Source organism: Dermochelys coriacea, chromosome 1, assembly GCF_009764565.3.
Source record: "Dermochelys coriacea isolate rDerCor1 chromosome 1, rDerCor1.pri.v4, whole genome shotgun sequence".
In the NCBI taxonomy this organism is placed as follows: domain Eukaryota; kingdom Metazoa; phylum Chordata; order Testudines; family Dermochelyidae; genus Dermochelys; species Dermochelys coriacea.
In genome coordinates this window covers 295,774,861-295,793,052 of record NC_050068.2, presented here as the reverse complement: position 1 = coordinate 295,793,052, position 18,192 = coordinate 295,774,861, and the positions used below count along the sequence as shown (strand labels likewise).

The window sequence follows — 18,192 nt, the reverse complement described above, 5'->3', positions numbered from 1 at the left end:
TGGTATTCAAAGCTTCTCTGATGCGCACCACACCCTCCTGTGCTCTTCAAACTGCCCTGGTGTCTGGCTGTGCGTAACCAGCAGCCAGGTGATTTGCCTCAACCTCCCACCCCGCCATAAACGCTCCCCCTTACTCTCACAGATATTGTGGAGCGCACAGCAAGCAGTAATAACAGTGGGAATATTGGTTTCGCTGAGGTCTAACCGAGTCAGTAAACTGCGCCAGTGCACTTTTAAACATCCAAATACACATTCTATCACCATTCTGCACTTGCTCAGCCTGTAGTTGAACAGCTCCTGCCTACTGTCCAGGCTGCCTATGTATGGCTTCATGAGCCATGGCATTAAGGGATAGGCTGGGTCCCCAAGGATAACTATAGGCATTTCAACATCCCCAGTGGTTATTTTCTGGTCTGGGAAGAAAGTCCCTTCCTGCAGCTTTTGAAATAGACCAGAGTTCCTGAAGATGCGAGCGTCCTGTACTTTTCCTGGCCATCCCACGTTGATGTTGGTGAAATGTCCCTTGTGATCCACCAGTGCTTGCAGCACTATTGAAAAGTACCCCTTGCGGTTTATGTACTCGCTGGCTTGGTGCTCTGGTGCCAAGATAGGGATATGGGTTCCGTCTGTGGCCCCATCACAGTTAGGAAATCCCATTGCAGCAAAGCCATCCACTATGACCTGCACATTTCCCAGGGTCACTACCCTTGATATCAGCAGATCTTTGATTGCATTGGCTACTTGCATCACAGCAGCCCCCACAGTAGATTTGCCCACTCCAAATTGATTCCCGACTGACCGGTAGCTGTCTGGCGTCGCAAGCTTCCACAGGGCTATTGCCACTCACTTCTCAACTGTGAGGGTTGCTCTCATCTTGGTATTCTTGCACCTCAGGGCAGGGGAAAGCAAGTCACAAAGTTCCATGAAAGTGCCCTTACGCATGCGAAAGTTTCACAGCCACTGGGAATCGTCCCAGACCTGCAACACTATGCGGTCCCACCAGTCTATCCTTGTTTCCCGAGCCCAGAATCGGTGTTCCACCGCATGAGCCTGCCCCATATGCACCATGATGCCCACATTGGCAGGGCCCGTGCTTTGAGAGAAGTCTGTGTCCATGTCCTCATCACTCTCGTAACCGCGCTGATGTCGCCTACCACCCAGTTTCGCTTTGCTAGGTTCTGGTGCTGCATATACTGCTCGATAATGCGTGTGGTGTTTAATGTGCTCCTAATTGCCAAAGTGATCTGAGCGGGCTCCATGCTTGCCGTGGTATGGCGTCTGCACAGAAAAAAGGCGCGGAACGATTGTCTGCTGTTGCCCTGATGGAGGGAGGGGCGACTGACGACATGGCTTACAGGATTGGCTTACAGGGAATTAAAATCAACAAAGGGGGTAGCTTTGCGAGAAACTGAATGGCTGCCTCAAAGATAGAACTCAAAACTGGGTTTAGCAGGCCATTGATTTTACAGAGGGAGGGAGGGAGGGAGGAGAAAATGAATACAAAACAAATCTGGTCTATTTCTTGTTTTGAGCCACTTCTTCTATCTTTATACATCTTGCTGGCAGCAGACTGTGCAGTACGACCACTAGCCATTGTCACTTCCTGGGTGCTCGGCAGAAGACGGTGCAGCATGACTACTGGCCATTGTCTTCTGCTAGCTGCAGATTAAAAGACAGTGCACTGCTGGTAGGACTCTATCTCCATGAGATGAAACAAGGGAAATGACTTGGCTGAGTCACTCCCATGTTTGCCCAGGCACCAGGTTAAAAGAGCACCCAGGACTACGTTGATGACGGCTACCAGTCATACTGCACTGTCTGCTGCCAAAAGGCAATAAACTGCTGCTGTGTAACAATGCAGTACCATGTCCGCCAGCACCCAGGAGACATATGGTGATGGTTAGCTGAGCGGGCTCCATGCTTGCCATGGTATGGCGTCTGCACAGGTAACTCAAGAAAAAAGGTGCAAAATGATTGTCTGCCCTTGCTTTTACGGAGGGAGGGAGGGAACGAGGGCCTGACGATATGTAACCAGAACCACCTCCGGCAATGTTTTAGCCCCATCAGGCATTGGGATTTCTACCCAGAATTCAAACGGGTAGTGGAGACTGCGGGAACTGTGGGATAGCTACCCACAGTGCAAAGCTCCAGAAGTCGACGGTTGCCTCGGTACTGTGGACACAGTCTGCCGAGTACATGCACTTAGAGCATTTGTGTGGGGACACACACACTCGACTGTATAAAAACGCTTTCTACAAAACCGACTTCTATAAATTCGACCTAATTTCATTGTGTAGACATACCCTCAGCCCTTGTAGCAAGGCCCCAGCCTAGCAGTGGTCAGCCAGCAGCTCACCCTCACACTCTGCTGCCCCTGCCCAGCACTGCTCTATCAATGGTGCTTTTTCAGGCAGCCAGTCCTCCTCCCTTGTCTTCCAGGGAGAGACTCCCTTTTGCTCTGCTGAGCAGCCCTTTATATATGGCCCTTGCCAGCCCTGATTGGTTGCTCCAGCAAGCCTTCCCCCATTGGTGGGCTCAATAATCCCTTTCCTGATTCGTGGGTTCTGCCCAGCCTCCCTGGTGCTTCTTTTAACCCCTTTTTCTCCCTGTGTGGGGCAGCTGCCCCAACGCATACCCACAAGACATAGGCCACTCCCATCTCAACCTCCTATGTTGCAACAATCTGGATTGAAACATCAAATTTGAGGGTTTGATCGAGGGTCTGAGAGCCTTACCCCAATTCCAGGTGCCCCACTACCCACTCTCCTCCCCTTTACTTCAGAGTTCTCACAAGGATTTCAGTGATAGAGAAAGAACTGGGGGAGGTTTGTTGCACAGCACTTGTTAACTACCACTGCCGGCACGAGACTGGGCACTACTGTTGAAATTCTCTGACTAGATGTGCAGCGGCGCACGATCGCCTCAAGTGGACACCCACAAGAGAGATACATCTCAAAGAACCTCGGTTACAGCACAGGGTGAGTAACCTTCTCATCTACACCTGCTAGGGATTCCCCTACAACATGGTAACTCCCAGCAGGCGGGAGAGGCCCAGATTCCATCCCATTTGCACTAGGTCCCATTTGTGCAAAAGGACCAAAGAGAAGAGAATATAATCTCTCATATTGCACGCAATTTCTAGGCATTACCCAGAGAAAAGGAGAAGGAGGCAGGTGGTGGTGGTCTGGGACTCTCTCCTCAAGGGGACTGAGTCATCTGTCTGCTGCCCCGACTGGGAAAACCAAGAAGTCTGCTGCTTGCCAGCAGCTAGGATTCACGATGTGATGGAGAGACTGCCGAGACACATCAAGCCCTCTGATTGCTACCCCTTCCTGCTTCTCCATGTAGACACCAATGATACTGCCAGGAATGACCTTGAGTGGATCACTGCAGACTATGTGGCTCTGGGAAGAAGGATAAAGGAGTTTGAGGTGCAAGTGTTGTTCTCGTCCATCCTCCCTGTGGAATGAAAAGGCCTGGGTAGAGACCATCAAATTATGGAAGTCAACAAATGGCTACGCAGGTGGTGTCAGAAGGCTTTGGATTCTTTGACCATGGGATGGTGTTCCGAGAAGGAGGAGTGCTAGGCAGAGACGGGCTCCACCTAACAAAGAGAAGGAAAAGCATCTTCACAAGCAGGCTGGCTAACCTAGTGAGGAGGGCTTTAAACTAGGTTCACCGGGGGAAGGAGACCAAAGCCCTGAAGTAAGTGGGGACATGGGATACCGGGAGGAAGCACGAGCAGGAGAGCGTGAGAGGGGAGGGCTCCTGCCTCATACTAAGAAAGCAGGACAAACAGCAAGTTATCTCAAGTGCTTATACACAAATGCAAGAAGTCTGGGAAACAAGCAGGGAGAACTGGAAGTCCTGGCACAGTCAAGGAATTGTGGTGTGATTAGAATAACAGAGACTTGCTGGGATAACTCACATGACTGGAGTACTGTCATGGATGGATATAAACTGTTCAGGAAGGACAGGCAGGGCAGAAAAGGTGGGGGAGTTGCATTGTATGTAAGAGAGCAGTATGACTGCTCAGAGCTCTGGTATGAAACTGCAGAAAAACCTGAGTGTCTCTGGATTAAGTTCAGAAGCATGAGCAACAAGGGTGATGTTGTGGTGGGAGTCTGCTATAGACCACCGTACCACAGGGATAAGGTGGACGAGGCTTTCTTCCGGCAACTAACGGAAGTTACTAGATTGCAGGCCCTGGTTCTCATGGGAGACTTCAATCACCCTGATATCTGCTGGGAGAGCAATACAGCGGTGCACAGACAATCCAGGAAGTTTTTGGAAAGAGTAGGGGACAATTTCCTGGTGCAAGTGCTGGAGGAACCAACTAGGTGCAGAGCTTTTCTTGACCTGCTGCTCACAAACCTGGAAGAATTAGGGGAAGCAAAAGTGGATGGGAACCTGGGAGGCAGTGACCATGAGATGGTCGAGTTCAGGATCCTGACACAAGAAAGAAAGGAGAACAGCAGAATATGGACCCTGGACTTCAGAAAAGCAGACTTTGACTCCCTCAGGGAACTTATGGGCAGGATCCCCTGGGAGAATAACATGATGGGGAAAGGAGTCCAGGAAAGCTGGCTGTATTTTAAAGAATCCTTATTGAGGTTACAGGGACAAACCATCCCGATGTGTAGAAAGAATAGTAAATATGGCAGGCGACCAGCTTGGCTTAACAGTGAAATCCTTGCTGATCTTAAACACAAAAAAGAAGCTTACAAGAAGTGGAAGACTGGACAAATGACCAGGGAAGAGTATAAAAATATTGCTCGGGCATGCAGGAGTGAAATCAGGAAGGCCAAATCACACCTGGAGGTGCAACTAGCAAGAGATGTTAAGAGTAACAAGAAGGGTTTCTTCAGTTATGTTAGCAACAAGAAGAAAGTCAAGGAAAGTGTGGGCCCCTTACTGAATGAGGGAGGCAACCTAGTGACAGAGGATGTGGAAAAAGCTAATGTACTCAATGCTTTTTTTACCTCTGTCTTCATGAACAAGGTCAGCTCCCAGACTACTGCACTGGGCAACACAGCATGGGGAAGATGTGACCCACTCTCTGTGGAGAAAGAAGTGGTTCTGGACTATTTAGAAAAACTGGACAAGCACAAGTCCATGGGGCTGGATGCGCTGCATCCCAGAGTGCTAAAGGAGTTGGCAGATGTGATTGCAGAGCCATTGGCCATTATCTTTTGAAAACTTATGGCGATTGGGGGAGGTCCCGGATGACTGGAAAAAGGTTGATGTAGTGCCCATCTTTAAAAAAGGGAAGAAGGAGGATCCTGGGAACTACAGGCCAGTCAGCCTCACCTCAGTCCCTGGAAAAATCATGGAGCAGGTCCTCAGGGAATCAATTCTGAAGCACTTAGAGGAGAGGAAAGTGATCAGGAACAGTCAGCATGGGTTCACCAAGGGCAAGTCATGCCTGACTAATCTAATTGCCTTCTATGACGAGATAACTGGCTCTGTGGATGAGGGGAAAGCAGTGGACGTGTTGTTCCTTGACTTTAGCAAAGCTTTTGACACGGTCTCCCACAGTATTCTTGCCAGCAAGTTAAAGAAGAATGGGCTAGATGAATGGACTATAAGGTGGATAGAAAGCTGGCTAGATTGTCGGGCTCAACAGGTAGTGATCAATGGCTCCATGTCTAGTTGGCAGCCAGTATCAAGTGGAGTGCCCCAAGGATCGGTCCTTGGGCCACTTTTGTTCAATATCTTCATTAATGATCTGGAGGATGGTGTGGATTGCACCCTCAGGAAGTGTGCAGATGACACTAAACTGGGAGGTGAGGTAGATATGCAGGAGGGTAGGGATAGGATATAGAGGGACCTAAATTAGAGGATTGGGCCAAAAGAAATTTGATGAGATTCAACAAGGACAAGTGCAGAGTTCTGCACTTAGAACGGAAGAATCCCATGCACCACTACAGACTAGGGACTGAATGGCTAGGCAGCAGTTCTGCAGAAAAGGACCTAGGGGTTACAGTGGATGAGAAGCTGGATATGAGTCAACAGTGTGCTGTTGTTGCCAAGAAGGCCAATGGCATTTTGGGGTGTATAAGTAGGGGCATTGCCAGCAGATTGAGGGACGTGATCATTCCCCTCTATTCGACATTGGTGGGACCTCATCTGGAGTACTGTATCAGTTTTGGGCCCCACACTACAAGAAGGATGTGGAAAAATTGGAAAGCGTCCAGCGGAGGGCAACAAAAATGATTAGGGGGCTGGAACACATGACTTATGAGGAGAGGCTGAGGGACCGGGGATTGCTTTAGTCTGCGGAAGAGAAGAATAGGGGGGATTTGATAGCTGCTTTCAACTACCTGAAAGGGGATTCCAAAAAGGATGGATCTAGACTGTTCTCAGTTGTAGCAGATGACAGAATGAGGAATAATGGTCTCAAGTTGCAGTGGGGGAGATTTAGGTTGGATATTAGGAAAAACTTTTTCACTAGGAGGGTGGTGAGGCACTGGAATGAGTTACCTAGGGTGGTGGTGGAATCTCCTTCCTTAGAAGGTCAGGCTTGACAAAGGGCAGGCTTGACAAAGCCCTGGCTGGGATTATTTAGTTGGGGATTGGTCCTGCTTTAAGTAGGGGGTTGGACTAGATCACCTCCTGAGGTCCCTTCCAACCCTGATATTCTATGATTCTATGAAAAGAAGGGTATTGGCTGAGCTGCCTACAAAATTAGGAGATCTTCTCCTGCCACAATAAGAGCTACATGACTTTCCCAGGGACTTCTGAACATGTTTGAAACAATTGGAATAAGATGGGTGGAGGATGGTCATACTAAGGGCTTGTCTACACTACCTGCTGGCTCAGCAGGCAGCGATTGATCCAGTTTGGCAGGGGGGTCGATTATCTAGTATAGATGTGATAAATCAACTGCTGAGTCCTCTCCTGTTGACTCCAGTACTCCACCAGAACGAGAAGAGCAAGTGGAGTTGACGGCAGAGTGTCAGCTGTCGATTTACTGCAGTGAAGACACCACGATAAGTAGATCTAAGTATGTCGACTTCAGCTACGCTATTCACGTAACTGAAGTTGCGTATCTTAGATCGACCCCGCACGGTAGTGTAGACAAGCCATAAGACCATTTATCTGGTGGATTCACTACCTGAACAGCGAAGTGAACAGTTACAATTGCAAGTTAAGTACTGTATATCTTATTTTGGCTTCAGTTGCTATTATATCAAGTGCACAGTTCCCTCCACCAATGACACCGCATACACCATCTGCCAAGGGAGCTGTACTGACAGCCCAGTGTCAGGAACAAAGTGTGCTGTACGGGGATGAAAGATCTCTGAGTCAGCTTTGCTCCTGGAACATGTGTGTCTCAGATTACACTTCCTGTTATATCTTTGTTGTGGTAACCTGTTACAAAAACCAAACAAGCACCTTCCATGTTACATAATGCACAGCAGCTTGTAGTGATTGCTTATGTGAAACAGTAAATTCAAACAACTATGTTTACTGTTTGTATCTATGCCATTTGTCTCTATGTCACTCCATCTTCTAAGTCTCAAAATCTAATACACAAAAATTAAATATATGTAAACTAAAAGACCTACAAACATTATACTGATTTTTCGGTACTCTCACATCTATTGTTAAAATACTTTTTTACAAATAGATTTATTGTATTGATACAAGTTTGATTTCCAACTATCAATGTAATAATAGACTGTAACTTTTTCTGTGTTCATTTACCTTTATTGATCCATGTGTCTTCTGCTTATTACATCATTTACATTTATAACCTCTATCTGTAAAACTTATTAATTGTGCCTTCTTGAATATATCCCTTCAAAGCCCAGCTAAATGGTTGTAAACAAACCATTCAAAACTATTGAAAAATATAATATGAATATAGAAAACATGGGTCAACATATCCTCATGTCAGGTGCAAGAGTAAAAATCTGTGCATCCCCTTGAACAATTGTTTAACTTACTCATATTTCTGTAGATTTAATTAAAACACACCTAAGTTAAACTATTAAAGGAGTATTTTAAAATCCACATATACTGTACTTCATTTAAAAATTGTTTGTTCTGCAGAATTATATGTGACTTTATAGAAAAGGTCTCCTTCTCTATTTTATTTTTTATGTTAAATAATTATATGCTTTAAATTTATTGCACATAAAACTGATTACACAGCTGTGCTGTTCCCACTAATAGCACTGGCTTTGGGCAGAGAGGCACTTTGCAATCTCCCCCATATAGTTCTTCTAGTACAGACTAGTCCTGGAGTAAAATCCTGGCCAACTGAAGTCAGTAGCAAAACTCCCATTGACTTCAAGAAGAAGGGTGAAATCCTGACCCTGTTATACACCCTTGCTATGTAATAACCAGGACAGGCTCTAGGCACCAGAAAAGCAAGCACGTGCTTGGGGCGGCACATTTCCAGGGGCGGCATTCCAGCCACCTTTTTTTTTTTTTTTTTTCGGGGCAGTTGCGCTCTCGGAGCTGCGCCACTTAGATGGGGTGAGGGTGCCACGTCCCCGGCTGCAGCGGGAAGGGGAAGCCCCAGCCATGGGATGCTGAGCTGCCAGGGTCTAGCCACTACCTAGGGAGGAGAAGGCAAGTCCTGCCGGGGAGCCTGGGCTGCCTCGCCTCATCTGCGCACTGGCTGCTGTGCTGCCGTGTGCCACCCCTTATATCGGGGCTTCTCTGCATGGCCGGACAGGGAGGGGGTAAAGCCCCTGTAGGCGCTGGGAGAAGGTGACATCACTGCCTCCATTTCTAGCGCCGTCTGCAAGCCCCAACCCTATCTGAGCTTGGGGCAGCAAATTTTTTGCTTGGGGCAGCAAAAAAAGTAGAGCCAGTCCTGGTAATAACACTTAGGTTTTGCTACTTTAACTATAACATAGTTAAAGCAGAAACCTTTCTTTAGCATAGATGCAGGTATACTGGTATAAAAGTGCTTATATTGATTCACAGATTCCAAGGGCAGAAAGAACTTCTGTGATCATCTAGCCACACAGGCCATAGAATGCCTCCAAAATAATTCCTAGAGCAGATCTTTTAGACAAAGATCCAGTCTTGCTTTATAAATTGTCAATGACGGAGAATCCACCATGACCTTTGGTAAATTGTTCCAGTGGTTAATTGCCCTCACTGTTAAAAATGTACACCTTATTTCTGAACTGTTTAGCTTCAACTTACAGCCATTAGATCCTGTTATACCTTTCTCTGCTAGATTGAAGAGCCCATTATTAAATATTTGTTCTCCATGTCTGTACTTATAGACTGTGATCAGATTTATAAGATCTCTCCTTAACTTATTCTTTGTGTAAATTAAACATATTGAGCACCTTGTGTCTATCACTAATCCTTTAATCATTCTTGTGGCTCTTCTCTGAACCTTCTCCAGTTTTTCAACATCCTTCTTGAATTGTACACTCCTGAACTGAACGCAGTATTCCAGCAGAGGTTGCATCAGTGCCAAATACAGAAGTAAACTAACCTCTTTACTTCTACTTGAGGCCACAGGGTCACTCTGGCAGCTCATGTTCAGCTGATTATCCACTATTACTCTTAAATCTTTTTCAGTTACTGCTTCCCAAGATAGAGTCCTTCATTCCATAAGTATAGCCTACAGTCTTTGTCCAATTTACAGATAGCCAGGTTAAAACACACCTTGTTTGCTTGCACCCAGCTTACCATACTATAAAACTATAAGACAAGAGACAACAGGTAAATACAGACAGATGGGAGAATACAAGGAAACAAGTTGTCACATTAAGCCACAGCCATGTGTTGGCAGTGGTTAGCCTCCCTTCTACGGCAGGAGCTCTGCAAGGAATTGTACCAACAGGATTGGGCCATCCTTGCGCAGCCTAGGTGCAAGGACTCCTGCTGTGCCTGGCAGTAGGCCGAGAGTGGAGGGAAATGGAGAATAACTCCTTGCATTTTCTCTTGCCCTGGTGCAACAGCACAGAGAAAGACACAGGCTAGACCTATGTAGTCATTTAATCAGACAGGCTATTTCTTTAATTTTGTAGAGAATTTTTAATCTGAGAATTAATCCCTTTATTTTCTCTGGATACACTATGAGAAATGGATTTCTAAAAACCAGCTCTTAAAATTATTTGCTTATACTCTGGAAATGTTGTTTCTGTCAAATACCACAGGCTTGACTATGAATGTGAGCAGGCAATTGGGGAACCAGTGCCATTGGCGGCATATTGAAACAGCATCAACAGCTTTAACATAGAACCTCCTGTAGAAGTGAAGTGAGAAAGGTAAGAAACAAGACTCTGTGTTGTCCAGTAGCATCAGTGATTTTCCCAGGAGGACAACCCAGACTGACACTTTGCTATTCTTCAGGAGTTGCTGTTATGGCTGGCCAGTATCCTAGCAACAGCTGCAGAGATGGTATCAGCAACATCATGCCTTGGTTAAATTGGCTTTGGATGAGACCATGCCAAGTCTATGAAAATGGGAGCCATAGCAGGGGTGGTCAGTGGCCATTTATCTTCTCTCTGGTGATTCTGTTTTCATTGTTCTAGTCTGGTAGTCTCTGGCCATGACTGAGCTGCTGAGTAGAAAAGGTTGCACAGATCTAGCACATGTAAAAGAGCAACAGATTGTAATGACAGTTTTGTGTTTGTAGCTTGTGCTTTCATGCAGTGAAATTATACCTGCCCAAACAATATGGAGAGATACTCTGCTGTAAACTAATAGACAGCTTTATTAAGTGCTCGGGACACAGCCAGATATACTTGGCTCCTAGGTCAAGAAAGCACAGGCAAGCTTAATTCTGTTTCACTTTTGTGATCACGGTAATATAACCACAGTATGAACAATGGACTTTTTAGTGTAATTGCAGCTTGTGAATGATTTGAAATGAAAAAAATCACTGATGACTATGCCCAATGCCCAGCTTTATACAGTAGCCCATATGCTCCCCTCTTTTCCACAGAGCAGTTGGGCATGAATCATGCTGCAACGGGGTTTGAGGAAATGGTGTGCAAAGAGGGGAGAGGATGTGTTGCCAGGGCACTATATAGCTGCCACCAATCCTTCTGCAGAAGAGCTGCTATGTGGCTAAAATTTGTGCAGCTGATGGAGGTGTTGGGGGAAAGTGATGGAACAGCTGCAAACCTTCCATTGACTTCAGGTGTAGTTGAGGTGGTGATTTAATTGTTTTGTACCCAGTCTCATAATGTCCAGTTTCCTCCATCTTGAAGTATGGGTTCCCAAGTCCGGTCCTGCAATAGGTTGTTGTTACTCGTGATGAAAGCACCATGTTCTGCCACTGTGCAGCCACAGTTCAGAACAAGCACTTTAATGGCCCCAATCCCCCACTGATGTAAAACCGTGTAGCTGAGAATCTGGCACTAATGTTTATAAAAAATCAGCATTTTTCAGGTAAATGTTGTAACAGAAGGCACTTAATGCCTGATCCAATATCCATTTAACTCAGTGGAAAGGCTCCCACTACCTTCACTGGGCTTTGGATTGGACTCTAACACATTGTCTCTTCTAATATTAAAATCCCAGTTAAAAGTGAAAAAATAAGGGGCAAATGCACCCCCGTTAGTAGTGACTGAACTTTGTTACCATCTGGTGTCTGTTTGGTGGCCTCAGTGCAGTTCCCAGTGGGAAGATAGCTAAATGTCTCTCAAAAAAGAACACCACAACTGGTACTAGTTGGCATAGCCATTGTCAGTGTCTGGAAAGAGGTCCTGGGTTGTACTGAGATGGGGATGAGCTAAACTCTGAAACCTAAAGATAGTACTGCAATGTCAGGTTTGAACCACATTAGTGGAGTGGAAACTTGTACTGCTACTTCCCAAGCTGTACCTGTTTAGTTAGTAAATAATAATACCTTGCTCATGTACAGTTCTTTCCATCATTAGATCTCAAAACACTTCAGAAAGGAGACAGGCATCGTCACCATTTTACAGTTGGAGAAACTGAGGCATAGAGAGGCGGAGCGACTGGTCCAATGGATTCCCAGTCAGGAGTTTTATCCCCTAGGCAACATTGTCTGGAGCACTTCATTTTCCCAGGCTGTCAAACCAACCTATTGCACAAATGCTAAATTCACACTCACAAATTAAAACCTGTTTTAAAATGAAAAAAAAAACCCATAGAGAAAGATTTAAGACCATATGTGAGCTCTGAAACTATTGAGTTAAATATGAAGCTGTCATTCCACGCCTTAAACCGGTATATTTTTAAAGCTTTTATTGAGTTAAGAAAGTGTGATTTACATCAAGCAAACTAATTAAAAGCACATGATGTTTGTTTGCTATGTACTGCACCTTTAAAGCTGGCTGCTGTGGGGGCAACTGTGAAGCTACCGCTATTGTGCCTGAGGTAAAATTTTACAGAGTGAGTCAATGTGCAAGCTCTTTCGCTGATACTTTGCATTTATTCTTTCTTCAGTCATTTTATAGATTCATAGATATTAACGTCAGAAGGGACCATTACGATCATCTAGTCTGACCTCTTGCACAATGCAGGCCACAGAATCTCACCCACCCACTCCATTTTCCTGCATGTTCAGATAAATCACCCCAAAATGGAAAATCGGAAACACAGATACAACATAATTTGCTATTAGTGTTTATGGAAAACAGTTCATGACTGCCATTGCCAGTCATTGCAATTATGTTCTAACGGTTTGGGGACAAGTTTAAAATTAAAATAGGATTTCTCATGAGAGAGGATATTTCCCCCCAAGTAGAATTAGTAAGATTTTTTTCTTTCCGTGGGGCCAGATTCTACCACCCTTCCCTATGGTGAGTAACACCAGCAGAGACACAAATCAGTGCATTCCATCTCAAAAACCAAGAGGCCAAACTTGAACTCAACCTCAGCTGGCTTGGAATAAAATTTACTCATTCCATAAATCCTGTATACGTTGCTGGTACTCTTGACAGCACATTTTGCTTCAGAGCCCACATCTAGAAGGTGAGCAAATCCTGTATACGTTGCTGGTACTCTTGACAGCACATTTTGCTTCAGAGCCCACATCTAGAAGGTGAGCATACGAAACAACATTCTCAGCAAGCTGGGTGCATTCAAGTAGGGTGCAGACTTGTCCCCTCTGCAGTCAACAGCACTAGCACTGTGCTACTTTTGCTGATTAGAGGTGGTCAGTGTTTTGGTACAGGATCTTAAAGAAGGATTGCTTATCAATTCAATAATACTACTAACAATGTTAAGGGGAGATTTTAAAGGGCAGTTGTGCACCCCTCTCCCATTGACTTTCAGTAGGAATTGGGCACCTAATTCTTTTTTGACTCTTACGTAATGATGTTTTCTATAGACAGTGCGATGGACAAGATGTCCTGTCATCTATTAAAGCTGAAAAATTGTTCTTAGCGAAATCTGGGCAAAATAAGGAGTAACACAAAAGGGCAGGATATTAAACTATTGCAGTCCATCATCACTGATTACTTACATATTTAAAACAGGAATGCATGTAGAGGTTGCTTCAATGGAAGTGTCCTGTTTAACCAAATGGTACAGTGCTCTGGTGAGGGAGAGAATCAGCCTCACGAAATCTATTGTCTTTGGAGTTTATTATTGTAACCTATTTATTTCTTACAATTAAACACTAAAAGACTGTGGCTTTTTTCCCACTTAAGGCTTTGGCCTATTGGAGCCAATGGATCATGCTTTAAAGTACTTTCTTACAGAAGCAGTTTATTATGTTGTTGTTCTGAATGGAATCTGCAGAAAGTGAGATCCAAAATTACACTAAGTTGCTAATGTTTGGTAACTTGAGAAGAACCAGAAGAATCTGAAAGTTAAGAATGTGTTCATATCAGATAGTTCTCTTCATCTTGAATGATCCCAGTCTCTTGTAAACTGGAGTTTTGCTTGCTGTGTGTGGAAATTAAAGATACATTTTGTAAGAAGGGTGTTTGCTCAAAATCCTTTTGCTAAAATATCTCCCTGCTGTTGTGTAGGGCAGTGTGCGCTGGTTGGGTTTCATCTCCCTAGCTCCAGAAGTGGCTCTATTTTAGTGATACAGAAATAGATCTGTGTATATATTTCTACACTAGTTGCAAAATCATGCTTTCCACCCTCACAAGTAATCCCACTGCTAGGCCTGACCTAAATCCCTAGATCGAAATGCCCCCAGACTATGGACTTTCAAATGTCTGTGGGACAGGATCCCCTCTGGTGGGCATCATAAGACCTGATGGAGCAGGGATCCCCTTCAGAGGACCGTGTATACCAACCCATTTAAAATTTTTGGGCACTCCTTTAAAAAAAACAAACAAAAACAAATAAATATGATCGCCCTATATGACCCTTCATCATTCATTACCATCCCCTCAATTTACACTGCCTATCCAACTCTGCCCACTTGTTTTGTTTTGCAATGGAAATATCCTATTGGATATGCTCTGTTGATTTTTAAATTGTGTTTATAATGTTCAATAAAGATAGTGAAAGGAAAATAATCCTCCGGTACTTTGTAACATGTCAGAATTCCATAAATATTCTCTGGCTATGATATGTTGGTGGAGTAAAAGAATCTTTCTCCAGATAGAAGTGGAATAATTGGTCTGCATGTTGTTTATGAAGTGTGGTGATTGTTGTTGTGATGGCATAGGTTTACATGTGTATGGCACTGTGTTCACCATACACCAGCACTGAAAATGTTAAGGAAGCTGAAAAAGGGCCAATTAGTGTGATAGGCCACCCATGAAGAATTTAGGCTGGCAAAGCAACTCCTGATCAGAAGATGAAGCTCAGCTGAGCAGGTGTGGACTGGGCTAGTTTAAAGCTAGGCAGCTGGCAACAGAAATTGGTGGCAGAGTGGAAGTCTGCAGCCATCTTCTGTACATTAGGGAGGGAACCCCTGGGAGCCTCGCCCCGAGGGAAGGGTGTATGTGGAAGAGAGAAGGATGGAGAAGAAAGCCAATGGGAGCTGGAGTAGGAAGCAGCTCAGGGAGAGAGCAGCAAGATTGGGAATGGAGCAGACCTTGTCTGTGTATTGTAGGGTCCCTGGGTTGGAACCTGGAGTAGTAGGTGGGCCTGGATTCCCTACCAGCCACTGATGAGTGGTATTGTATAGACAGTAGGTCTGGTGAGACCCTGTACCTTGGAAGGGGAAATCACATAGTGACCTGGCTGGAGGGTTGAGTCACAAAGAGGAAGCTTCAGAGTAGCAGCCGTGTTAGTCTGTGTCAGTAAAAAGAAAAGTAGTACTTGCGGCACCTTAGACACTAACAAATTTATTAGAGCATAAGCTTTTGTGAGCCACAGCCCACCACATCGGATGCAAACAGCAGAAAATACAGTGGGGAGACTCCATATACACAGAGAACATGAAACAATGGGTGCCACCACACAGACCACAACAAGAGTGACCGGGAAAGGCAAGCCACCACCAGCAGGAGAGCGGGGGCGGGAGAACCCCCTGTAGTGACAATCAAGGTGGGCCACCTCCAGCAGCCGACAAGAACAGCAGGAGGGGAAACAAACAAGGGGAAATAGTTTCACCCCATGCATTGACACAACCTCTCCCAGTCTCTGCCCAAGCCAATTGCATCCAGCCTGCAAACTAACTCCAATTCAGCAGTCTCCCATTGGAGCCCATTCTCAAAGTTTTTTTGTTGAACAATCGCCACCTTTAGGTCTGCAATCGAGTGACCAAAGAGACCGAAGAGCTCTCTGACTGGTTCTCGAATGTTACAGCTCTTGACCTGTGATTTGTGTCCATCCATTCCTCTATGTAGAGACTGTCCAGCCTGGCCAATGTACATGGCAGAGGGGCACCGCTGGCACACGATGGCATACACCACATTGGTAGATGCTCAGGTGAACAAGCCTCTGACAGTGTGGCTGATGTGATCAGGCCCCACGATGGTGTCCCCTGAATAGATTTGTGGACACAGTTGGCAATGGGTTCTGCTGCAAGGACAGGCTCTTGGGCCAGTGTTCTTGCCATGTGGTGCGTGATTGCCGGTGAGGACCCGCTTCAGGCTGGGGGCATGTCTGTAAGCAAGGACTGGCTCGCCTCCCAAGATCCTCAAGAGTGATGGGCCATCCCTCAGGACAGGCCGTAGACCCCTGATGATGCGCTGGAGAGGCTCCAGTTGGGGGCCGAAGGTGATGGCCAGCAGCGATCTGTCACTCTCCCTGTTGGGCCTGTCCTGCAGTAGGCAACCTCTGAGCTCTCCTCTGGCTCCACCAATCCGCCTCTCCACCTCAGCAGGTGGGCACTGCAGTTGCAAGAATGCTTGACAGAGATCCCGTGGGTGTCCGTCTCCGTCCGAGGGGCTGGAGCAAATGCAGCTGCAGCACAGAGCCCGGCCGCAGACAATGGACCGTGTGGTCTGGTCCGGATGAAAGCTGGAGGCATGCAGGCAAGTACAGTGGTCGGTAGGTTTCTGGTATAGGGTGGTGTCCATGTGACCATCGCTTATTAGCACTGTAGTGTCCAGAAAGTGGATCTCTTGTGTGGACTGGTCCAGGCTGAGGTTGATGGTGGGATGGAAATTGTTGAAATCATGGTGAAATTCTCCAGCGGCCTTTTTTCCATGGGTCCAGATGATGAAGATCTCATCAAAGCAGCGCAAGCAGAGCAGGGACACTAGGGGACGAGAGCCAAGGAAGTGCCGCTCCAAGCCAGCCATAAAAATGCCGGCACACTTTGGGGCCACGCGGGCACCCACACCAATGCCGCTGATTTGAAGGCACACATCGGCCCCAAATGTGAAACAGTTATGGGTGAGGACAAAGTCACAAAGTTGAGCCACCAGGTTTGCCGTGACATCATCGGGGACACTGCAGTCCATCCCCATGTGGAACGTTGGTGCAGAGGGCCCCCACATCCACAGCGGCCAGGACGGAGCGCTGCTAAGAGATGGAAATGAGATGGCATGGTAATAGACAAGAAAGGATTATGTGGCAGTGGGAATCAGGAAGGACCACCTGGGCTAGCTGTTCACTACAAAATTCTATATTTTTATAAAACAATGTTGTTTTTCCAGGGTCTGGTCTATTTCAAAACACTGGTCTTTAAACCTTTCTTTGAGAATGAATACCCTTGCGCATACACACACACAATCACAATTGAAATACAGCAAGCTTGGTGTGACCGATGGGCAACAACCAGCATATACCATAATGTACAGCAATTGGGGGATGGGAAAGTTTGACCAAAGACAACTTTTAAAATCTATTACTAAGATCCCACTTCTCTTTTTTTCTGTAATCAGGGGCCTAATCTTTCACCATTGAAATGACTTTGAGCCAGAACATCAGCTGGTATATATCAACATCACTCCATTGACTTCAATGGAGCCGTGCCAATTTACCCCAAGTGAATATCTTATTTGCTGTTGACATCCATCAGAATTGGGATGGGCCCCAAAAGTCTTCCTCTCAGTGTAACTTTGGAGTTAGGGATTCTTGTTGGAAGCAATTTGTAAAATGATCTGTTGTGGATGAGATGGGAGCAGCGAGATTTGAAAAGAGTCGGGTGTGAGAGAGAGAGTGTGATACAGGAATCTTTTAAAAATTCTTTCACATGGAAAGAAACTGTTTCTATCTGTGGAATGTAGAAAGTCATGGGATCTTTATAGCTGTGGAATTTACAAAGTCCTGAGGGCTTAGTTAAGAAGTTCCTAATTACCTAAAAGTACTGGGACAAACCTCAGCTATTGTAAATTGGCATAGCTCCTTTGACATCAATGGAGATATGCCAATTAACACTGGCTGAGGAGCTGGCCCACTATTTTTGCTTACCATACATTCTTTCACTTTTCCTTGTGGTTTCAATCCATGTCCCTAAATTATCCACTCAGTATTGAGTGTGGAATATATTTTGATCTCTTCTGAAAGCAAAGACCTGCAGGTGAGTGTTGACTGGTTCCTTGGAGAGAAAACCAATTAAAAAGGGAGTTTGCTGAACCTAGACGAATTTGCTGATCCATTCATAACAGTAGGTGGATTAATCTTCCTTTCCCCAGCTCTTCAAACTCCTCCTCAAAGCATTCTTTCACAGTTTTTTAAAACCACTGCTACCAGTAGAGTTTTACATCACCTCCATGAATCCTGAATCGTTGTGCACTACTTGTGTCTGATCTGTCCTGTCTGAAAACTAGACTGTAAGTTCGCTGGGGCAGGAACTTTGTGGACTTCTTTATTTTTGAATCATCAAACTTGCTGTAAGCAGTGCATGAATAATAACCTAGCCAAATTCCAGGCTGG

The 18,192-nt window shown here is 45.5% G+C and overlaps 1 long non-coding RNA gene across 2 annotated transcripts in view; it reads left to right on the top strand.

Moving 5' to 3' along the window:
• LOC122456175 overlaps positions 1-13,508 on the top strand; it is a 29,652-nt gene extending 16,144 nt beyond the window's left edge. Inside the window, exons 2-4 of one of the 2 annotated variants that reach the window (XR_006274879.1) lie at positions 10,137-10,247; positions 10,333-12,927; positions 12,998-13,508. This is a non-coding gene — a long non-coding RNA (uncharacterized LOC122456175). Of the gene's footprint in view, positions 1-10,136; positions 10,248-10,332 lie in introns of both variants that reach the window. The other variant, XR_006274877.1, reaches the window with a different exon arrangement.
• Positions 13,509-18,192: the final 4,684 nt, after the last annotated feature.